Genomic DNA, 25,175 nt, shown 5'->3' with positions numbered 1-25,175 from the left:
CCATGAGATAAGTGCACACTTCGCTTAAAGGAAAATGCAAAGTTAGATTTGCATTTCCACCTCTCTTGTTTTCCTTCAAATTGAGCTCAGTGTTTTGAAGTTACAAAACATATCAGTGGTGATGAGGTATTTCTTAAATGAACCCGAGATGACCACCTACTTGTTGAAATGCAGTGATGACGGGTCGAGTTTTTGGAAAAAAAATCAGTGCCACACATGCAGAAATGATCAAGTTAAAGAAAAAAGGCAAAAACTGAAGAGTTCACAGGTTCATAAACAGTGAGTACAGTGTGATAATCATTAAAAGCAAGAGGAGAAATGGCTGGCCACATCAGAAAGATTGTCACACTTAATTACACAACAGATAACCGGATTTTATATACTGAGCTAAGTGAGCAGAATTTTTAAGCAAATACAAGAGCAAAAAGAAACGAGTGCCTATTTTGCTGAGTGCATTGGATGTAAAGGCAGACAGTTTGCTCCAACCAAACAAGCAAAAATGAGTTTGGCTGATATCATGAAAGCAATGCAGGATCATTTAGAACCAAGACAATTGTTAATTACAGAACGCTTTAGATTTCATAAGTGGAATCAAAAGGAAGGGGAGTCCATTTCAGCGTATGTGGCTGAATTGAAGAAGTTGAGTATTGTCAGTTTTGGTGATGTGCTTAATGATGCACTGACAGATTACTTAGTTTGTGGAATCTTACAAGAGAGCATTTGAAAATGGCTCCTAACTGAAGCACAACTTACATTTAAAAGAGCAGTTGAAATTGCTATATCAATGGAAACAGGAGACAGAGTTGCTATTGAGTTGCAGTCAGGAACGAAAGTGAACGTGAACAAAATTGCAACATCTATACAGGAATCAGACTAGCTGAACAATTTGAATTATCGTTTTGCCAGGAGATCACATACACTAGACCAATGCAGATTTAAAGGTGAAACTTGCAGAAAATGCATCAAGGTAGGACACATATAAAGAGCATGTCAGGCAGACAAAAATAAATTGACTGCGCAGGGAAGAGAAAAAGCTTAAAAAGTCAAGTTGCAATTTCATAAAAAGCAGCAGTCTGCATGGTGTTGATGAAAAATCTGATTACTATGAGAGTGACGCAGGACTGGGTATCCTCGAGATTTACAATGTGAAAATTAACAATAGACAAGCAATATGGCTTACCCCAGAAGTGAACAGCATATTAATTAAAATAGAATTGGACATTCACTCAGCTGTTTCGGTCATTCCACAAAATAAAATAAGCTTGACCAACATTTCAAAGATACTGAACTGAAGCCTGCAGATATCCAACTAAGAAACTACACTAGAGAAAAGATAACTTGTGGAGGAGTGACATTTGTAACAGTGAAATACAACAACCAACAAGCCACATTAGGCTTGTACGTGGTAAAAACAGGAGGACCAGCATTGTGGGGCTGAGACAACTACAACTTCATTGGAGATCCTTCCACCATTTACATGCCACATCCTCTGTAATAGTCAACTGAAAATGGATTAAAAAAAAGGTACTGGATAATGCCACCACTGTCTCCATGCTGTACACCAGAGGGCAAGCAGGTGCTGTTAGTCTGACTGCCACACTTTTTGTAGGTAATGTATCTGAGAAAGCCTCAGGTAAGTTAATCAGGCATTTACTTGAAATGTGGCTTGGTTTAAGCTGGAAGAGAGTTCAAGGAGCTTCAGGAAAGTTGTAAGCATTTGGATGTTGTGAGTATAAAGAACCAGAATCTACCCTGTGTCCATTAAGGTTATTGCATGGACTTCAAGTGGGAGACAAAAGGCTTCTTGTAAAAATAGATGCAAAGACCAAAGCTCAGCTGGATGAGTGGAAGGCCAAAAAGAAATGTGTCAATGGAGATATGAAAAAAAGAGGATTCATCAGATGATGTTGTGGATGAGGAAGCCAAGAGGAAAGATCAGATTGTAAAGGGAACAATAGAAAGATTAATAAGTGAATACTTCAGTGAACTAAATGCACCTTCTCAAGATCAAGATGCACACCCTCAAAGGAAGGAAAAGGGAAAAAAAAAAGAGAAGGACATAAGTGCTATAGAAATGGAAGGAGACAAATGAGACCTATTTCCTTGAGAAATTAGCATATTCAGAGGTACTCACAAGAAACTAGAAGAAGAAAAAGGAAGGTGAGAAAAGGACAAGAAGTTGAAAAGGAGAGAAGAAAGGATCAATGTAAGTCCATAGAGAAAAGGAAAAGAAAGGTGTCCCGAGCTGTCAGAATCACTTCCTGTATTGGATATTATTATTATTTGGTTTATTGTTGTCATATGCACCAAGAAACAGTGAAAAGCTTTTATTTGCATTCGATCCAGACAGGTGAAGCCATGCACAAGTATATTGAGGTAGTATGAAGAAAAGCAGTATGCAAAGTACTGTTGCAGTGCAGGTAAACAAAATGCAAGGGCCACAATGAGATAGATTGGGAGATCAACATAATATTGTTTGAATATGTGAGGGCTGTCCAAGAGTCTCATAACAATGGGAAGAAGCTGTCCTTTAATCTGGTGATGCATGCTTTCAAGCTTTTGTCTCTTCTGCTGGATGGGAGAGGGGAGAGAGGAGAAGTGAGAATGACCAGAGCGGGAGGGGTCTTTGATTGTGTTGGCTGCTTTCCTGAGGCAGTGAAAAATATAGACTGGGTCATTGGAGAGGGGAGGCTGGTTTGTGTGATGGACTGGGCTGCGGTTTCTTACGGTCTTGGGCAGAGCAGACCCTGGACCAATCTGTGATACATCTGGACAGGTTGATTTCAATGGTGTAACTATAAAAATTGGTCATGTGAAGTGTTCACGTGAACTGCAGTTGGACCTTCGTCAAACTTTGAATTCTCACATTGGTGGTTCTCGTCGACTTTACTTGTATTGTGCCAGTTGGACGTGGAAAAGCACACATTTCCCATCTCCACCCCACTCAGCTAAGTTATTCTAAGTTTGTTTCATAACATTCAAGCTATAGAACAATGCTTTTCTTGGCCTTTTTGTTATCAAGTGTAGTGAATCATTTGTTCTTTTCATACATCTGTTCTCACCAGAGGAGGAGCTGCGGAGATGAGAGATTTATGCTATGATGCTATTGTTCATTAAAACAATAACCATAAAAATAAAAGCACACAGCTGACTTTGCACGCTGGATTTAGCATCTGTTTCGCTGCAACATGCAGGATGCTTATTGAGGCAGAGAGTCTGGAACTCAGTTCCTCACTTTGACAGCTAACTCCTCATAACTGATGGACCATGTGTGTGAGTACTGTAGACCCATACAGGCCCTTCAGCCCAACTTATCCATGTCAGCCAGGATGCTCATCTAGGTTAGTCCCATTTATCTGCATTAGACCCATATTCCTCCAAGCCTTTCCTATCCACATACATGCCCAAATATCTTTAAATGTTGTTCCTGTACCTGCCTCATCTACTATCTCTGGCATGCATCTACTTTGGAGTGGGAGATAGTATACCAAGGTACAAATGTGGTTGGGAGAGGGAGGGATGTCAGTTAAATGCCAGGGATTACATTTGGAGTCATAACTGAATAAAACTGACTCTGCATTCTGTGACTTTCTAGTCATTGAGAGTTTTTAAGGTGAAGTATTATCCACCTTAATTCTCTTTAAGAGACCCAACATTACCTCCTCCTTTATGTCAAAATGACCCAGCATTATCAATACTATCGGCACCGATCTCCCTATCCTCCATGTCCTTCTTGATAAATACTGATGTAAAGTGCTCATTTAGGTGTTCATCCTCATTCTCTGCATCCAAGCAAAGGTTACCCCCTTTTATCCTTGAGTGGTCCCACCCTCTCCCTAGTTATCCTCTTAATCTCGATTGCTTTGGGATTCTCCTTAATCCTGCTTGCCAAGGATCTTTCGTGGCCCCTCCTGGCTTTCCTAATTCCCTTCTTGAGATCTTTCCTGGCTTCTTTATAATCTTCAAGGGTTCGGTTTGATTCTAGCTTCCAAAGACTTGCATTCTTTTTCTTTTTCCTCCTTGACTAAATTCTTCACCACTCTTGACATCCAAGGTCTCTTGCCTTGCCATTCTTATCTTTCCTTCTGGACTGGCTGTAATTGTTTATAAGATCACAAGGGCCACAGGCAGAATAAATGGTCACAGTCATTTTCCCAGGTTGAGGAAGTCTAAAACTAGAAGTGATGGGAGAGGCAAATTTTCACACAGGGGGTGGTGGGTATATGTCACAAGCTGTCAGAGGAATTGGTAGAGCCAGGTACAATTACACTGTTTAAAAGATTTGGGCAAGTATATGGATAAGAAAGATTCAAAGGGAACTGGACCAAGGATAGGTAAATGGGATTAGCTCTGATAAGAATCTTGTTGACATGGGCTAGGGGGCCTGTTTCTGTGAGGTATTGCTCTATGAATCTGATGCAGGTTATCTTCTAGCATCAGATTTTGATGTATTCAAATTCTAAATGAAAATGTATGAAGAACTGTACAAGGTCAGCATCTGCAGAAGGAGAACTGAAGTTCACATTTTAGATCGATGTCCTTTGACGTGAAACATTAACAATTTTTCTCTTTCCATAGATGCTGCCTGAATATTTTCAACACTTTTTGTTTTTATTCCAGCATCTGTAGCGTTTGATCTCCATGCTTACACTTAAGTTTGCATACTGCACTAAAGTCATTCTTAACAAGGCCTTCTTGAAGTCTATCATATGGCTTTGCCATATGAGCTTATTTCTAGTTAGGTCCATAATAACAAGAGTAACTCTTTACATTCATTTAGTCAAGTGTGTTCTCATTGACATTGACAAAATTTGACATTGAGATTAGGGATTCAAGTTTGGTGAACTGAGGATGCATTGTAAAAGAGGAAAAGAAGGTAGAGAGATTTAGGATGGAAAACTCTAGACTTAGGATCTTAAGGCAAGGTTACTCAAAACCCTTCACTGCTTCCAATGATGGAGCAGTGAAAGGTTTTTGAAGACAACAACAATGTCAAATGTGAGGTGTGATAGGGCTTTAAGGCATTGCAGGTCAACAAGTGCAGAGTAATTTTCACATAAAGGTATATTCCTGGTAGAATAGATGTGACTTGTGTTGATGTAGGAAGTGATTGTGTTGGGAGGACAGTCAAGAGGATATTGTTCAAGGTGAAGATACGCTGTTTGCAGTCTGAATTGGAATTGGGCAGGGGTTCATAGGTAGGCCAGGGTGGCATAGTAAGTAGTGGTTAGCACAACCATTTACAGTGGATTTCTTTCTGGTCCTCTAGTTTCCTCCCACATTCCAAAGACATAGAGGTTAGAGTTAGAGTTAATAAGTTGTGGACAAGCTATGTTGGTGCTGGACGAATGGCAACACTTGCTCTCGGCATATCCTTGGACTGTGTTGGTTGTGATGTAAAACAATATTTTGATGTACATATGACAAATAAAGCTAATATTTTCTTTGTTTTTGGATGTTGGCAAGGAGGCTTGAGGTTGAAACAACTTGAACATTGCAGCTTTATTAATCCCTGGCTGGTTGTTTTTGGCTTCTGATGAATCCATAGAGCTTTACATAAGTGAATTCTGAACTTTCCTTTCACAGTAACATCTTAACAAAGGGTTTTGTTGCTTTCCGTGTTGATGGTCCTGATGTACTGAGGCGGTAACAGTGTACACAACTCCACTATCAGGGTAGATGTGTTCTTCATGGATCCAGGTGCTTTTCTTTGGACCATTCTGCAGTCTAAAATCTCTGAGAAGATTACGTACATTTTTTGCGAGAAAATGGAAGATGTTGCTCTCACACCTCTCTTACTGGGCCTTATTCAGATTCTATCTTGGTATTCACATTTATGAATTATTTCACCTAAAAGTCTTTGAACAGAACTGCATGCAGAAAATTGCAAAACTGTAGTGCAAAGCCAACATTCCCAAGGAGTGTTCGTCATGTTTAAGCACTGCCTAGAGAAACTGATACATTGAGATAAATCAAGATTTCTTCCAGGACTTGAGGGCAATGCCTGAAATTCCTTGTGGGGAGCAATGTTTTAAAATTCTTTCTGTCTGACTCTGAGAAATCCTTCAGGGAATGAACCCCTTGCAGTTGCGAAAGCTTAATCCTTCAAAACCTCCCACCAACTCCTCACCTGCGATTTCTGCTTTCAGTAGAAGTATCTGAATGCCAAAGAGCCTGCTTAACTGCTGAATTAATTTGGAGTCGATCTTCACAGTTCAAGAGTTGAACCTTGGCATTTATAGACGGCATAGTTTGAACACCGCAGATTGGTCACAGGTTGTTTAGAAGAGGCAATCAGTTCTACCTCAGAGCTACAAGTCCTCTTCTACACTGTTTCTGTAGTTCCTTTCTGTCCACAACATTATTGTGGCAGAGAAAGAGGCTGTTCTTCTCATCTGTTCATTGAAGAAGCACATCAGCTTGTTCCCTACTCTTTTCCCCATATTCCTTGCAATGTATTTAATATTTCAGTAATATTGTAAATATATGGTTTGATTAAGCATTTTTTGTTTGCATAGTTAAATATGGATTATATATAGAAAGTACATGAATGGCACACGTTATTACGCCACCATGTAATATGTGGGCACTTCCTACGGGAAAAACTAAGCAGATGAAACATATCCCAGTTCCTGCATTTTTCCTTAGATTAGTTTCCAGACTTGCAAAACAAGGTAGTTGTAAAACAAACCGGAGATGACTACCTACTTGTTGAAGCGCAGCAGGGTTTTTTTTGGAAGAGGGAGAGGTTTGAGTCTAAAAAAACAGACAAAATTCATGGATTCAGAAACAGTGAGTGCCAGGTGATGATTATATATAAATAAATAAGCAGAAATGGCTGGCTATGTCAGAAAGATAGATGCATTTGATTCCAGAACAGATAACTGGATGATGTACGCTGAAAGAATTGAGCAGTATTTGAAACCAAATGGAATAACCGAGAAGGATGAGGGACCGTGTTGCTGAGTATAATAGGTAGAAAAGCATACAGTTTGCTTAGAAATTTAACTGCTCCAACCAAACCAGCCATAATGGGCTTTGCTGGTATTGTGAATGTAATGTAGGCACATTTAGAACCAAAAACTTTGTTGATTATATATTGTTTTAGGTTTCATAAGCAAAATCAAAAGGGAGTTAATTTCAGCTTACATGGCTGAATTGAAGAAGTTAGAAAAAAACATAGAAAACCTACAGCACAATACAGGCCCTTCGGCCCACAAAGTTGTGCCGAACATGTCCCTGCCTTAGAAGTTACTAGGGTTACCCATAGCCCTCTATTTTTCTAAGCTCCATGTACCTATCCAAAAGTCTCTTAAAAGACCCTATCGTATCTGCCTCCACTACTGTTGCCAGCAGCCCATTCCACACACTCACCATTGGCTGTGTAAAAAAAAAAAAAAAAAAAACAACAACAACTTACGGCTGACATCTCTGTACCTACTCCCAAGCACCTTAAACCTGTGCCCTCTTGTGGCAGCCATTTCAGCCCTGGGAAAAAGCCTCTGAATATCCGCACAATCAATGCCAAGTTGTCCAAGCATTATCAGTTCAGTGATGGTTTTAATAATACACTGAGAGATTGTTTAGTTGGTGGAATCTTACAAGAAAACATTCAAAAATGGCTCCTAACAGAAACACAACTTGTATTTAAAAGAGCATTTGAAATCACTGTATCAATGGAAACAGCAGCCAGAAAAAACAAATGAGTTGCAACCATGAGTGAAAGTGATGGTGAACAAAGTTACAATGTCTAACTACATCCAAAAAGCATGTCGGGTAGACAAAAATAAATGGACCGCAGAAGGAAGAGATAATGATAAAAGGTCAAGTTGCAGTTTCAAAAAGAGCACTAATTTGCATGCAACTGATGAAAATTCTGATAATGATGGGAGTGACACAGGTTTGAATAGCCTTGAGATTTACAGTGTGAAAACTAACAGAGAAGCAATATGGCTTACACCTGAGTTGAACGGCAAATTAATTAAAATGGAATTGGACACTGGCTCAGCTGTTTCAGTCATTCCACAAACCGATTTTGAATGGTATTTCAAAGATACTGAACTGAAGCCTGCAGATATCCAACTAAGAACTTGTACTGGAGAAAAGATAACTCCCGTGGGAATGGCATTTGTAACAGTGAAATTCAACAACCAAGAAGCCACATTGGGTTTGTATGTGGTAAAAACAGGAGGGCCAGCATAGTGAGGATATGATTGGCTGAGACTACAACATGATTTGGGATCCACCCACCATTTGTATGCCACATCCCCTGCAATAGAGTCAACTGAGGGTGAATTAAGGAAGGTACTGGATGATGCCACAGTGGTGTTCAAGGATGGCACTGGAAAACTCAAACATATCAAGGATCAGTGTGAACTGAAAATGCCACACTCAGGTTTTACAAACACTGTGTGATTCCTTCTCATCTGTGATAAAGCCACCAGTGAGCTAGATCACATGGGGAGGGTGAAGGAATTTGTTCCAAGGTTGAGTGGAACCTACGGGCAATGCCATTGGTCCCTGTAGCCAAGAAGGATGGTTCTGCCAGGATCTGTGGTGATAGCAGATCAATACCCTCTGCCCAGGATAGTGGATATCATTGCAAACCTTTCTTGAGGGAAACATTTCAGCAAAATGGACATAGCTTCACTCTACCTACTGATGGAAATGGAAGAAGAGTCCAAAGTGTTTTTCTCCATAAACAATCTCAAAGGACTTTTCCACTATAATAGACTTACTATTGGCATAGCATCTGCACCTGCACTCTGCTGGAATGCCATGGACCGGTTGCTGCAAGTCTGTCCAGGCACTCAGTTACCATCATTGTTTCCAGTGAGGATGACAAGGAACATCTCAAAATTCGCAGGACGGTGTTAAAAAGATTAGAAGATTACGGACTCAGAGAATGATGCAACAAGCTTGAATTCTTTAAACCAAGCATCGCCTACTGTGGCCACACCATTGATGCAAAAGCATTACACAAGTGTGCTGAGAAAATTCAAGCAGTGATAGATGCCCCAAGGCCAAAGGAAGCATCACAGTTGCTGTCTTTTTCAGGATTTGTTTATAACTGTATCAGGTTTCTGCCAAACCAGCCTACAATGCTCTACCCCTTGAATTCAGTGGAGGAAGCTGTGTGAAGTGGCTTTCCTAAAGGCAAAGGAAATGTGGCATCAGACAACACACTCACACACTAAAATCCACTGATCAGTGAATCTTGCGTGTGCTGCATCCCTCTCTGGTATAGGTGTAGTCACGTCACGCGTTATGAGTGAATAAAGTGAACGCCCCATAGCCTTTCCATCATGCTCCCTTACTACTGCAGTGAAAATGTATGCACAGATTAACAGAGAGACTTTGAGTGGTTTGGGGTGTAAAGCATTTCAAGCAGTACTTGTATGGCCTCATTTCTGATCATCAACCGAGTGTCCATTGTCAGTTCACAGAAGGGTGTTCCCAAAGAGTAGCGGCGTGAATACAGAGAGGGCCTCTCTGTTTCTTGGAGGATACCATTATTAGTAGTAGTAGTAGTAGTAGTAGTAGTAGTAGTAGTCATACTTTATTACAAGATCGAATTCAAGAGGATAACTAATCATGGAAATGCAGATGCATTGTCCCATTTACCCTTGGACAAGGAAATAAAAAGAAGACACTCCTCTTGACATATTCTCCCTGATGGAAAGCAGGAGTCTCCCTATTACGGCAGAGATGATCCAAAGGGAAACCAGAAAAGACCCCACACTGAATCAAGTCTGCATGGCCACCCAAAATGGCTGGAGTGTGCAGCAGAAATTCCAGTTCCCTCATTTTTCCCAGCCCCTGAATGAACTACCCTTGATGGAGTTTGCCTCATGTGGGGAATGAAAGTTGTTGTACATCCACACTGAGAGCTAAAGTGTTGGAGGAGCTACGTGCTGGTTATCTAGGTATGGTCAAAATGAAAGTGTTGGCTTGAATCTTTGTCTGATGGTCTGGGATAGATCAACAGATCAGGCAGCTCCCAATTTGTTGATCTGCCCACATGTCCAGAAGATGCCAAGAGCAGCTCCTCTCCATCCCTGGCAACGGCCTGCAATGCCGTAGTGAGGCACTACAGGGGTGATCAAAAGTGGGTACTTGGAAAGATTAAGGACAGATCTGGACCACTGTCAGTGGAGATTGCGTCTGAGGTCATCTGGAGATGGTACGTCAATTAGTTGAGGAGAGCAGAGTTAGTTGTTAGAGAATAAATGTGTACAGAGCTGTCCTGCAGTCCGAGAGTCAACTCCTACAACCACCATGGAGGAGGCCCCAGTACCTGAGATTGTTTCACAGCCACAGCTCTCACTTGCCAAGCAGAGTGATTCCCCAGCATTCCACCCGCGCCCCCCCCCACCCCCGGCCTGTCAGGAGATCCATTATCCCAGAAGGGTAAGAAACCCTCCACAGTGATCGAATCTCCCTGCTCTGGATTTATATATGTTAGTTGTATTATATGGTATACTGAGGACACGAGATGACTAGAGAGCAATATGTTACAAATTTGAGTTGAGATGCATTCTATATTGAGTTGGAGTTTACAGCTAGGCAGGGAGGAGTGCAGTGTATTTAATAGTTCAGTAATATTTTTTGATTAAGCATTATTTGTTTACATAATTAATTATGGGTTATATGTAAGAAGTACATGAGTGGCACACGTCAATTACGCCGCCGCATCATATGTGATCGCTTCGCTAAAGGAAGACTAAGTAGACAAAACATACCCCAGCTCCCGTGTTTTTCTTTCATTTCGTTTCTGGAGTTACAAAATGTAACACTCCTAAAACTGATGTTTTTCAATTGCCTTTCTAATTCCCTCTTGAAAGTCCTGACATTCTTTCCGCCTCCTGGGGAATATGGGCAAGTAGAACTAGTTTAGAGGGGAAATCTTCTCGGCATGGACCATTTGGGCTGGAGGGCTTGTTTCACGTTGTGTGACTGATGCCATGCATTTAGGATCAGATTGCATTCTAAGAATGTAGAACGTTGATTTCAAAGACAAGTAGTTTTGGCCTTTATGGTTTAAGTAACAATGGGGATCTTCTGAAGAGGAGATTTTGGGGTACAGAGTAGAAATCTTCAGCAAGAAGTGCACCAGAATGTTGCAGGAGGGTTAGAGAGTGCTCACAATAAGGAGAGATTATACAAACTTGGATTGTCTTCTCCAGAGCACCAGAGACTGGGGGGAGACCTGATAGAAGTGTATAAAATTAATGAGAAACATAAATAGACAGAGTCATGAGTCATTTTCCAAGGGTGGATGTGTCAAAAACTAAAGGGTTTAAGATGAGGGCGGGGGAGGGGGTGTCAAGTTTAAATGAAGTGTGTGAGGCAAGAGAGCGTTCGGAGCCGAGAATGTGTGCATTGGAAGGTGTGGAAATGAATACACTAGCGATGTAGAGCATTAGGAGCCCACAATGTGTGCATTGGAAGGTGTGGAAATGAATACATCAGCGATGTAGAGCATTAGGAGCCCACAATGTGTGCATTGGAAGGTGTGGAAATGAATACATCAGCGATGTAGAGCTTTAGGAGCCCACAATGTGTGGAAATGAATACGCTAGCGATGTTTAAGAGGCATTTAGACGGACACATGAATTGAGTTGTGTAGGCACAGGCAGGTGGGATTAGTTTAATTCGACATTATGTATATTGTGGTTCTGTGCTGTACTGTTCTGTGTCATAACATGAAGCACTTGGTTTTGTGTCCAAATCCTGTAATTGTCACCTGATAAGTGTTGGAAACATATTTGGTGATAACATTCTAAGGAGAGCAGGGTCAGTACCAAAGTGAAAAATATACAGACCAAAATAGAAATTGGGTGGTTGACTTGGGCAACGCTAGCCAAATAGCGACCTCTGGCAGTGTTTCCTTCTATGCTTCTGGCTGCTAATTCCAGTATGTGTGAAGCCTACAGTGCTGGACCTGAGGCACCAAGCTTACCAAATGTTCCAGCTTCAGTGTCATTGTTTAATTTTACATGCTCATGTGAAACCCAAGACCCACTGAGATCTTAAATTACCTGAAGTTTGGTAATTTTTCATTGCCAACACTTTGCAGAAATTAGTTAGGACAGTTGCTTTGGGCTAACATTTCTGTTGAAAGATTGCCTTGGTGCTTACATTATTTCTGCTGTTGCATTTAACATAGAGTAGTACAGAAACAGGCCCTTCAGCCCATAATGTCTGAGCCAAGCAAATTAAATTATCCCTTATTCCTGCTCCATTCTTTGCATATTCAGGTGCCTCTAAATCTCTTAACATCACTGTCTGTGTTTTTGACTAGCATCTAATTTTGCACATGTCTTTGAGGTTTTATTAAGTTGTATTAGTAGATTGAAGCTTTCTGTAAATCAAGCTTCATTTTGTGGAGCTCTGTGGCTAAAGGATGCACTTGTTATACTCCTTGTTCGGTTCTGTTCAGATCCCGCAACCCTTTTTATGGGTTGTAGGGGCGCTTTCGTGTGTCATAGGCAAGTGAGGCCTAGCGGTGCGCATCCCTCTCCAGGCCTGGACCACAGCCAGTGTCCTCCAACTTGGTGGCTCGCCCTGGTCTCGAGCGTACGGCTATTGTAGTTCATCGGGGAACTCATCTGCCCTGGCTGGTGGCTTCATGGATGAGATCCTTTGCCCAGTGGTGCTGTGGTAACACCACCCCCTCACATGGTTTAGCCTGGCGGCTGAAGCGGTGTATTGGGCTGTGCCACTTGGAGGCATACGTGAGAGAGTTAGGAGATGGATGAGGACCAGTGATACCTGTCCACCATGCAAGGTAGAGTACAGCTGCCAACATCAAAGGTATCACCTCTATCCAGGGCCCCCTACACCCCATACTCCTTGTAACATAGGTTTAACCATTCATAGAGTCGTACAGTCTGGAAAAAGGCCATTCAGGCCAACTGGCCCAACCTAGGTGCCTGACTAGAATAAATCCCATTCAAGCAACACACATCAAAGTTGCTGGTGAACGCAGTAGGCCAGGCAGCATCCATAGGAAGAGGTGCAGTCGGCGTTTCAGGCCGAGACCCTTCGTCAGGTTACGCTCACTTGAAGGTTTTGACAGCCTGTTCTCACTTACTATCACGGAATCATTACAACCCAAGAGAACTTTCAGCCCATTTTAACCCTATCTCAGCAGTATTTTTGCAGTATTTTCTCCTTCATCTATTTCCTTGTTTGAATTGGCTGCCATCAGCCTTTCAATCAGTGAATTCCTCCAGATCACAGCAGCTTTCTGCTTGACTAAGTTTTACCTCGTGTCACACCTGGCTTTCTTCAGTCTCCGAATCTCTGTCTGCTCGTTCCCTACCCTTCCCCCAATGTCTCTGTGTGCACTTTAAATGGGACACTGTTGAATTTGCAAAGTAGTAGCATGGGACAAGTTTCATATTTCCCATAGATTTTTTTGCTCGAGCAGAGACTTTTTAGCATTTTAGCTCTTGAAACATAAATTCCTGTTTTTTTTTGATAACCATGAGACATAATACTTCAGACATGGGCAGTGTAGATTAAAAATCTAATTTCAGTGTTATTTGCACATTTAAGAATGGGATTAAACTGGAGAAAATGAGGAGATGTCTGCAGAACGGCGTGTTTTCAGTCTAATGAGACATAAACTGTGAGGACATTTGAAAGCTGCTAAAAACAACATTTTGTGCATCTTGATGCCTTTTGGTCAGTGTGTTCAAAAATGACTTAAGTATTTGCTGCTTTTAACCTCTATCTGAAATTATGCCCCAGCCCTTGAGAAGTAGAATGTGAGAAAATATTTTCCTCACCAATCCCAAGGGAAACTCTATCGTCTTAATTTAAATTAAGGCCATTTAGCATTTAGGCAATGTAAACAATCCTACGAATCGTTTATCCCAATGCCATTCCCTATAAATAAGAGGAACCCCTCATGTAACTTCTATGAGGGAGAAGAAGTAAAGAGCTGGTGATTAGGCTGTGCTGCCGTGATTCTCCAAATGTGCTCAGCATGCAATACTGTCTGTGCGCCCTTGTGAAATGTTTGTGTGTTGTGCAATCTGTTGTTTATGCCTGCGTCAAAGTAGAGACGTCCCTTAACCAGAGTTTTCTGACTGCTCTTGTACATTGTGTACTACTTGCTGCAGAACCTTGTATTTGAGAGCTGAGGGCGTTTATCAGCTTGGAAAATGGATATTGTTCTTAAATGGCATTACATCTTCAGGACTGTGCAGGCAGCAGCCTGAGCCATGAAATGAGCAGAGGTAAGGATGAGAAGCCAAAGCCTTGCCCTCTCAAAGACCGAAGGTTGGAGTCCCACATGTGGCCGACAAGAGTGCCACGGTGGCAGAGATAGAAGAGCTGCTGCCTCTCAGAGACCTGGGTTCAATTCTGACCGCAGATGCTGTCTATGTGGAGTTTGCAAGTTCTCCTGCGTGGCTTTCATAGTCATTCATTCATTGAGAGAGACAATTTGTAAGCAGGCCCTTCAGCCCACCAAATCCGCACTGACCAACTGCCCTTTACACATATTATACAGTAATGCCATTCTCCACACGTTCTGATCAACTCTCCTCAGATTCTGCTACTTACCTGCACACTAGGGGCTAATTAATCTACTAACACACAGAAAAACGAGGGCACCTGAGAGAAATGCATGCAGTTGCAGGGAATACGTGCAAACTCCACACAATAGCACCCGAAGTTTCCTTTAAATACTAAAAGACCTGTGCATTGGTAGAGTAATTATTATATTGAAGCTGTAACAGACATTGTTGAGGCTGAATTTGGAGAATTGTGTGCTGTTCAGGTCACCTACCTACAGGAAAGATGTCAAGCTTGAATGAGAGCAGAGAAAATTTACAAGGATAGTGCTGGGACTAGGGGACCTGAGTTGCAGGGGAAGGTTGAATAGTTTAGGACTTTATTTCCTGGAACACAGGAGAATAAGAGGAGATTGTAAACCACCGTAAATTGCCCCTAGTTTGCAGCCAAGAGGTAAAAACCTCAGAAAGTTACTGGGTTTGTAAGGATAATTCTTTTATTTTAATTGGTGATCAGTTATAAGATTATTTAATGGTCCAGTAGAATCTCGACCTCACAATCTACCTTATTATGCCTTGCACCTATTATCTGCCTGCACTGACCTTTCTCTGTAATCGTAACATTTAATTCTACAATCCATTATTGCCTTTTCGTTGTACTACCTCAATGCACTGATGTGATGAAATTATCTGAATGGATGACAGAAGTTTTTCACTGTGCCCGTGACGATAATGAACCTATTTACCAATGGTTTATTATTGTATAGCATGGACTCCATGGGCCGAAGGGCCTGATTCCACGCTGCATGCCTCTGTGATCACCAGCCACTCCCAGTGTGAGGGACTTGGTCAACCTCATATGGAGCAGAATACTTCTGTTATATGAGGAAAAGATGCGGGCAATGGCAAGTGATTAATCATGTGGCCAAGCCCTGGTTTCCACCCAGTTGTCATGGGCCCTGCTTTTTCTCAACTTGTAAAGCAGAAAAACGTGGATATAATTGTGCATCTGACTGGCTGTATGCCGGCCTTCTGACACTGAGCAAAAGGAAATCACCTTTTTTTTGAAAAGAAAAAAACAGCCCAAAGCTGAACCTCATGCTCTAAATATTTCTCAAGTTAAACCCCAGCGCAACACAACCCCCTCCATTGTTAGCTACTTGTGGGATAGCCAACTTTTTGTCTTTAGCAAGTATGCCAGCATTAAACAAATGGTTTGGTGAAAGGGTTAATGCCTTTATGGGCTGATGAGCTGTCACTTAACATTTTTTAAATACCTTGAACATGGCTGTAGCTGTTTGAGGAACTTGGGTTGAGCAGCGTGCAGCTTGTTAGAAGCAGATCCGGCCATTTAATGTCTAGCATAAAATTTTATGAGCAGGAAGCAAACCAGAAACACTTTTATTGCTGCCACTTTCGTAGCATTTACTATCAGTGGAATCTCAAAGCCAACAGCTTCTTGCTTAGCTTAATGAGGCATCCAGTGGTGTGTGTGGAAATGCCACTCAAGGTAATGGATTATCGATTACTGATATTGGTGAATACGTTTGTAGTGATCCCAGTTAACCTTTCATTAGTAAGTGAAGAAGACAAAACAATCTGTTTGAAGGGTTAACGGCAGAGTTAACACGAATAAAACCTGCATGGGACTATCCCTGTGGGCAGCAAAATCCTTTCATCCATTTGCCCCTGTTAACAACAGTGGCTAAACATTTGAAGTGATGCTGAAGTGTGTACAGACAACAGAGGCTTCCAGTTCTGTGAGAGCTTTTGGGTAGAACAGTGTCTTGAGTCACTTAACAAAAGAGTTGTGTGATATAAAGTGCCCTTTTCAGGACATCCAAAGCTGCCTTTCCAGTGACAGCAATGACGTGGCGAACATTGATACTGTGCCACATCTGGAGATACTGTGCCACATCTGGAGATACTGAGCCAGTTGGCCAACACCTTCGGAACTGCTTAACCGAGAGAGGGGCAGAGAGGTTGAAGGAAAGAATTCCAGAGCACAGCATGTCTGTTGCTGATAGTGAAGTGATTTTAAAGTCAGGAATGTGCAAAAATAAAAGGAGCACTATAATCTTGTGTGACTGAAGATAGGGGAAGGCCAGAGAAATGGCAAGAAGTAAAACTGGAGGAAGGTTTGAAAAATTTTTAAATATTGGCATTTTGCTTACTTACGACTTGTTACACCACTGGTGTTGAGGGCAGCAGTGAAGGTCCTTCATCTCTGGCCGCGTTCAAGGCTTTCTTCATCATGTCAGTAACTTCCTCTCAGTTTTCACTACCGTCAGTCATGCAAATCCCAGGTGAAGACTCAGGAATACTGTCACACTTAGATGTAGACGGTTTCTTCATTGCTGTTTCCATAACAATTTAGTTTTACCAGTCAGTGTCGTTAGCCCTGAGCTGGACTCCCAAACCTGGAGGATGGGTGGACCCTCTTAGTCTGACCTCTACCCTTTGACCCTTTTGGCGTGGGTGACCCGACCAAAAGTCAAAGCATAAAGCCCTGACTCGAGCCAACATAGCTCTCTGGGTCATTGAGGCATGCAAGCCTCCAAACCCAGTGACAAGGTTGTGATCCGCTTGGAGATCGTGACGTGGCTGGAAGAAAATCACTCCATTAAAATTATACTCACAGCAGGTGTAAATGAATTTACTACAGATTAATGGGACTGAATCATAGAGTAGATATCGTACAGGAGGTCATTCAGTTTGTCGCTGCCAGAAGGAATTAAAAGTGGGGTTGATTGGATCTTAGTACTACACTACTCATTAGATTGTTGCTAAGAACACTAAATTAAATAATGTAGTTTAATCTTATCCCTTAATAACAAATGAACATGCTAGAAATATTTAGATCAGGCCACATCTGTGAAAAGGAAAAAAGAGTTGCCATTTTATGTTGGACCCTTCTTCAGAATGGTCTTTGATCTGAACCAGTAATCCTATCTCTCTTCCCACAGATTTAGCCTGAAATGAGGCTTTACTATATTTTTATTTCATATTTCCAGCACTAGACTTGCATTACTCTGAGTCTTTAATTTGATATAACTGAATTGTGCTCAGCTGAATTTTTGAGGAACATTCTACTCTCTTGGGGCATTGCAGGAGTGAACAAGAAGCAGTGTCTGTTTTTGCTTTGACTTTCTAGCGCATATGAAAACTCATGCAGGAATATCTTCATTTAGTTAGAACCACTGAACATAGGAGGAACTACTACTTTGTTGTTTTATGGCAACATTACATTGCAATTGCAAAGTCGTAGGATGGCAGGACTTTCATATGATGAAAGACTGGATCGACTAGGCTTATACTCGTTGGAATTTAGAAGATTGAGGGGGGGATCTTATTGAAACATATAAAATCCTAAAGGGATTGGACAGGCTAGAGGCAGGAAGATTGTTCCCGATGTCAGGGAAGTCCAGAACGATGGGTTTTGAGGATAAAGGGGAAGCCTTTTAGGACCAAGATTAGGAAAAACTTCTTCACACAGAGAGTGGTGAATCTGTGGAATTCTCTGCCACAGGAAACAGTTGAGGCCAGTTCATTGGCTATATTTAAGAGGGAGTTAGATATGGCCCTTGTGGCTACGGGGGTCAGGGGGTATGGGGGGAAGGCTGGTACAGGGTTCTGAGTTGGATGATCAGCCATGATTATACTGATGGTGGTGCAGGCTCGAAGGGCCAACTGGCCGACTCCTGCACCTATTTTCTATGTTTCTGTGTTTTAATACAAAATAACAAAAACTAAATTACAGTAAGTATACATTAAAAAAATTGAATTAAGTAATGCAAAAAGAAAGGAAAAATAGTGAGGTAGTGTTTATGGTTTCATTGTTCATTCAGAAATCTGATGTTGGAGGGGAAGAAGTTGATCCTGAAACATTGAGTGTGTGCCGTCAGGATTCTGTACCTCTTCCTTGATGGTAGCGATGAGAAGGGGTCATGTCCCAGATGATGGGGGTTGTCTATTTCAGGTTTTGCCTTTTGAAGGTTTCCTGGATGCTGGGGATGAGAGTGCCCACGTTGACAGAGTTTACAACTTTCTGCAGCTTTTTCTGATCCTTTGCAGTGGCCCCTCCATACCAGATGGTGATCCAACAGTTAGAATGCTCTCCAATGTACACCTGTATAAGTGTCTTTGGTGACATACCAATTCTCCTGAAACTCTTCATGAAAGATGGCCACTGTCATCCCCTCCTTGTAATTACATCAATACGTTGGGCCCAGAATGGATTCTGAGAGATGTTGACACCCAGAAATTTGAATCTGTTCACCCCCTCCCCTTTGGCGTGACTTTTAGAATTTTGACGGACTTCTGTGGATGTGTGACGGAGAGTGTGTCACGGGCTGGTGTGGGAGCACTGGTGCCCTTCAATGGAAGATTCTGCAGAAGGTGGTGGATTCGGCCTGGAACTTCACAGGTGAAGCCCTCCCAACCGTTGGGCATGTCTACATGTGGTGCTGTCCTGGGGGTTCCCATTGCCCAGGTTGTGCTCTCTCCTCACTGCTGCCATCAAGAGGAGGGTACAGGAGCCTCGAGATTCACACCAGGTTCAAGTACAGTTAATACCCCTCAACTGTCAGGCTCTTGAACAAAAGAGGGTGGCATCCCTTGGCTTCATTTGCTTCTTCATTGGGATGTTCCCACAACCAATGGACTCACTTTAGGGGACTCTTAGTCTCATGTTCTCATTACTTATTGCTATTAATTTATATTTGTGTTCATGCAGTTTGATCTCTTCTGCACTCTGGTTGAATGCCCTAGTTGAGCGGTCTTTCATTGATTTTGTTGTAGTTACTATTCTATAGATTTCTTTAGTATGCCTACAAGAAAATGAATCTCAGGGTTGTATATGGTGACGTATATGTATTTTGATAATAAAATTTACTTTGAACTTTAATTCTTCAATGAGGACGTGAGTGTGTTCCCCGACTTGCCCTTCCTGTAGTCCACAGTCAATTCCTTGGTCCTGGTGACGTTGAGTGCAAGGTTCCTGCTGTGACAGCACTCAATCAGCTGATCCATCTTGCTCCGATACCCTCCTCATCACCATCTGAAATTCTGACAACACCCAGGGCATACCCTCTCCTCATTGTTACCATCAGGTAGGAGGTATAGAAGCCTGAAGGCGCACACTCAGCGATTCAGGAACAGCTTCTTCCCCTCTGTCATCTGATTCCGAAATGGACATTGAACCCATAAGCACTACCACACTACTTTTCTTTTAATTTCTGTTTTTGCACTACTTATCTTAATTTAGCTATATAATATACATATATACTTGTAGTAATTTGTTTTTTCCCTATATTTATCATGTATTTCATTGTACTGCTTAACAAGTTAACGAATTTCACAACATATTCTGGTGATATGAAATCCTGATTCATCAGCAAATTTTAAAGCTGGTGTTTGAGCTGTGGATAGCCACACAGTTGTGGATAGAGAGAGTAGAGCATTGGGCTAATGATGAATCCTTGACATGTGCCAGTGCTGATTGTTGAGATGTTATTTCTGATCCTCACAGGTTGTCATCTCCCAGTGAGGAAGCAAAGGATTCGGTTGCAGAGGGAGGTATAGAGGCCCAGAATTTTGAGCTTCTTGATTTAAAAACCCAGGGCATGATGAACTGTGATCAATAGACAGCAGCTCGATGCAAGTATTACTATTATCCAGGTGATCCAAAGCCGAGTGGAGAGTCAGTGAGATTGCAACAGGTCAAGATGCTTGCTTAGGCAGGAGATGATTCTGGCCATGACCAACCCCTCAAAGCACTTCATCACAGTAGATGTGAGTACCTCCGGGCAGTAGTCATTGAAGCAGCAGTGAGAGATTGAAGATGTCCTTGAACACTGGTCTTCAAAGCTCCATCAGGGTCTTGATGCCTTGCGAGGATTCACCCTCTTGAAAGAAGTTCTGGCACCGGTCTCCAAGATGGATATCATGGGGTCACCAGATGATGCAGGGATTCCCACAGATGTAGTTCTATTCCCTTTTTCAAAGCATGTATAAAAGGTGTTGAGTCCATCTGGGAGTAAAGCATCACAGCCATTCGCAATGCTAGGATTCACTTTGTAAGAAGTAATGACCTTCAAGCCCTGCCAGAGCTGATGTGCATCCAATTCTGACTCTAGCCTGAATCAATTTTTTTTTTGCCCTTAAAATAGACTTCCATTAGTTGTACCTGAACATCTTGTATATTTCTGGATCACTGATCTTGAACGCCTCAGCAGACTGTGAATCTCCTGGTTCATCCACTGCTTTTGGTTTGGGTCTGTCTGGTATGTTCCTGAAGGCACACACTCATCCACACAGACCTTGATGTAGTTGGTGACAAGTGTGATGTATTCATTCAGACTTGAAAATGAATCTACTTGTACATTCTTCTCCGCATCCCTTGACCATACCTTCCTGGTACTCTGGTGCTGCAGTCTTTAGTCTCTGCCTATACGCCAGGAACAGAAGTACAGCCAGATGATCAGACTTTCCAAAGTGTGAGCATGGGGCGGCACGCTAAATATTCTTGATGGTGGTCTAACGGTGGTCTAACAGTGGTCAAATGTGTTGGCTCCCCTGGTTCCACACATGATATGCTGGTCTTAACTGAGTCTACATGTCTTTAAACATGGTGTTTTGATTTATTCTAGATGACAGGTCAGTCAGAAAATACAGACCCATTTTGGGCTGTATGTTGTCTTTCACGCTTTAATTTGTGTAAGAATACTAATCTACAACAAACCCAGAGATGGCTATAAGGAAAGCTCCAGTCATGGCTCTGGGAGCTCCTACTGACGTGGGTCATTGGATTTCTGTATCTCCTGCCTGATGGTAGCTGCAAGAAGATGCATGGCCCTGATGGTGGGGATGCTTGATGATTGTTACTTTCTTGAGGCAATGTCTCAAGTAGGTTTTTACCAATGATGGGGAGGGATGTGCCTATGCTGTTCAAAGCTTGCTGCAACCAGGCATGAAAATGATTCAAATACATGTCTTTCTTCCCGGACCTTCTGTCCCATGATCCCCTCGTATCCCCTTTTGCCTATCACCTGTCCAGCTCTTGGCTCCATCCCTCCTCCTCCTGCCTTCTCCTATCATTTTGGATCTCCCCCTCCCCCTCCAACTTTCAAATCCCTTACTCACTCTTCCTTCAGTTAGTCCTGACGAAGGGTCTCGGCCTGAAACGTCGACTGTACCTCTTCCTAGAGATGCTGCCTGGCCTGCTGCGATCACCAGCAACTTTGATGTGTGTTGCTTAAAATACAAAGCGATATGTTATGGGACAACAAAGTAAGAGGCAGGTTTGGGTGGAAAAATTCATCTTTGGAAATGTCGCTTGCAGGTGGCATGAAGAGCCTTTATTCATGTGATATAAATCAGTAAATTGAATTATTTTACTCAAGTATGCTTCCATTGACTCCAATTGAGTCCAGTGGATAAAACCACAACACAGCATGTTTAGTTTGTATTACAAGAGGTGAATTCTCCCTCATATACACACCTGTAAAAGATTGTGAATTAAATTGATGAGCTGGGTCTGCTGGTTGCTTAGTTTTGTGATTAGAGGTATGAATTACAATTATAAGAAATAGTAATAAACCTTTATATAAAAAAATAACTAGACCCTAGTACACATGCGGGCACACACACACACACACACACACACACACACACACACACACACACACACACACACACACACACACACACACTGCTGGAGGAACTTGACGGGCCAGGCGGTATAAATGGAAAAGAGTACAGTCAATGTTTCGGGCCAAGACCCTTCAGCAGGACTTGGCCTGCAATGTTGACTGTACTCTTTTCCATAGATACTGCCTAGCCTGTTGAGTTCCAGCATTTTGTGTGTTTTGCTCCGTTTTCCAGCACCTGCAGATTTTCTCTTGTTTGTGCTTGGATAACTAGACCCTAATTCATCAAAACAAAATAAAAAACAGAACAGAGTGTTTGGAAACACTCAGCAGGTCAGGCAGCATCAATGGATAGAGAAACAGGGGTTCAAGTCGAAGAACTGAGAAGGAGTGAAAACAAGTTAGTTTCCTTTGCAGGGAAGGGGGAGGGGGCTGAGGCAGAATGCGCCATTTCACAGTACAATTGCCTTTACCAGCTGGAGGTGAGTTTCTACTTCACACCATTTTATTCGAATGATTGGTGAATAGCAAGGAAGAAGCCCCAAATATGATTCTGATGACCCCCCCCCCCAACGTTGTTGTTGGGGCATTGCACTCAATTCTGGACCAAATGTGACAGGGTTCTGTCCTTTGTCTCTGTCATTCTGATACAATATTTCTGAATGTCAGTTGAAACAGGAGGTTGATGGGCTTTTATGTTTTTCCTAATGATTCTCAAAAAGCAGCAATGTGTTTGACCTGGAAAATTGACTGACGCATTCCTGCCCATCTGCTCCAGTGGATGTCTACTGGCTCTGATGCAGCATCACGTCAAATTCTGTATGCAGGGGTTGCTGAGAGCTCTGGGAATTCTTTCCCCCCCCCTTCCTCCTTTCCCCTTCTCCCCTCTCCCTCCCTTGTTCTCTGTGCTTGCATAGTTGACCATTTTGACTCCTGTTGCTGTTTTTGTTAGTGGTAGGATCATCTGAAACTACAGCAGCTGTGTTAAGGGCAGGAAACTCCTTAAACATCCAAGCCAGATCTTTACATTTCCCTTTTAGCTTTGTGTCAATACACATTGTGTACTTAGCAATTGCTGCCTTCCGTTGCCCACCCAGAATGTGTGCAGAAGATTAGTTTGAAGTTGTTGGTGTTGTGAAATATTTTATCAAATTATGTACTATCTAGTTTATACAGTACAATCCCAAATTTTTGTAAAACAAAGCAATGAATTCTAAGCTACTTCAACAGTGCTTTCAAAATAGTTAAATTATAACAAAACTTTAGATATTTTGGCAGATCCAGGCATGTCAAGCAATTCTCATGAGCAATAACTATGATCAATGCATTTTCTCCATGAGGAAGAGAGCTTCTGCTGGACTGGGGGTTGCAAGATGGTTATTGAGGGGAACTCTGCTTTGCTCATTGAAGAAACCTCCTGCGGAATTAATATTCAAGGCAGTAAGGGTTTTCCAAAAACAATACAGAACTGTGCTTGGAGTAAAATACCTTGACAGTGTCATGGCTCTGTTCAATTTAACATTCGCAAAGATGTTTTAGAAATGATATAGCAATTATTTCTAAATTCTACTTAAACCTGCAGCCCAAATTCCTTCTAGTAACTATTCCTACTTGGGGGCTTTAGTGATAGTATAAAAACACAACTAACTTTGTTTTTCTTGCACTGTTTGTGTTTTGCTTTGCATCTAATCACAGCAGCACAATGTCCTCGCTGTGGTGGATTTTCACTTTCATGAATTTTCCGTTATCTTTTATCTATGGAGCGGACTGCTTCAGCTTTTGTGCACAGTTTCCCCTGGAGAGGTGTGAGGTCTGAGGTGTGCTCATATGTACATGAGGAGGACTATGTTTTGGCATCACACGAGATGCTGGTGGAGCTCGCAGGGGGTGTTCTTCTGGACTGATGAAGGGTCTCTATCGGAAATGTCAACTGTCCATTTCCCTCCATGTATGCTGCCTGACCTGCTGAGTTCCTCTAGCATCTCGTATGTTGTTCCAGATTCCAGTCTGTGCCTGTAATATTTTGAGGCAAGACTTGCATAGAAAAGATCCAAACTAAGGGGCAACAAAATGAAGCTGATGGCCAAACACCCTGCCACCATTTTGTTAAGGTTCTGCCCCCCCCCCCCCCCACCGTTTCATTAATACACATACAGTATAAGTTCCTGGCATTTTAAGAAGGCATTGGAGAGGTAGAGGTACAGATTAATAAGGGTGGGATGGACACATTTGGAACCACTAAGACTTGGCCTGTGCTCTCGGATGATTCCTAAAGCCTTATGGTCTGGGACCAGAGTACGTCACAGCATTACTTTCATTCTATAATCCTGCTTGAGCTGAGGTCGTCTTCTGCCAGTATCTTAAATTTAAATCATCTCCCTCAAAAGATAATAAGGCAGGTCATCTCTTTGAACTTTGCTCCTAAATGTGGAATTCAATATCTGACACTATAAGGCACTTTGAACTACATCATCTGTATGAGAAGTGTTCTATAAATCAGGTACTATTATTAAGAGACTTGGGAGTGAGCCCAGGGTCACCAGACCAGTATCCCATCCAGCAGAGACACCTGTACACCCACGCACAACGACTTGAATCACTGACCCCTGTTAACTCTTTCATTGCCAATTCTGAAGCTGCCTGTCGCATGTGGATGCAAATCCAGGATGGTCTTGGGCACAGTTCACTGGGTTAGTTGCTTGTGTAGAGAGCAGGGCTGCGGGAGTTGCATGGCAGGAGAAGACAAGATGGGTTGTAACCTGAGAGGGGAGCGGTAGTGAATGAGAAACATTTGAAGGGGACTGTAGAGGGCTGTGATAATTGGATCATTCCTTTCACACTGGAGACATGAGCCAGCAGATACTGGAATAGGGAGTAACAAACAAAGTGCTGGACGAGCTCCGTGTCTGTGGAGTTGACATTTTGGGTTGAGACCCTTCATCTGGACTAGAAGTTAAAAGGGAGATGGGCAGTATAAGGAGATGACAGGACTGTATGC

At 42.2% G+C, this 25,175-nt stretch overlaps 1 protein-coding gene across 1 annotated transcript in view; it reads left to right on the top strand.

Moving 5' to 3' along the window:
* Positions 1–25,175, top strand: part of bmp6 (bone morphogenetic protein 6) — a 164,882-nt gene that overhangs the window by 95,794 nt on the left and 43,913 nt on the right. The gene's annotated exons all lie outside the window — the stretch shown is intronic.

Source organism: Mobula birostris, chromosome 1 (genome assembly GCF_030028105.1).
Source record: "Mobula birostris isolate sMobBir1 chromosome 1, sMobBir1.hap1, whole genome shotgun sequence".
Lineage (NCBI taxonomy): Eukaryota > Metazoa > Chordata > Chondrichthyes > Myliobatiformes > Myliobatidae > Mobula > Mobula birostris.
Note: the sequence above shows the minus strand (reverse complement) of the source record. Positions and strands in the feature narration are given on the sequence as shown.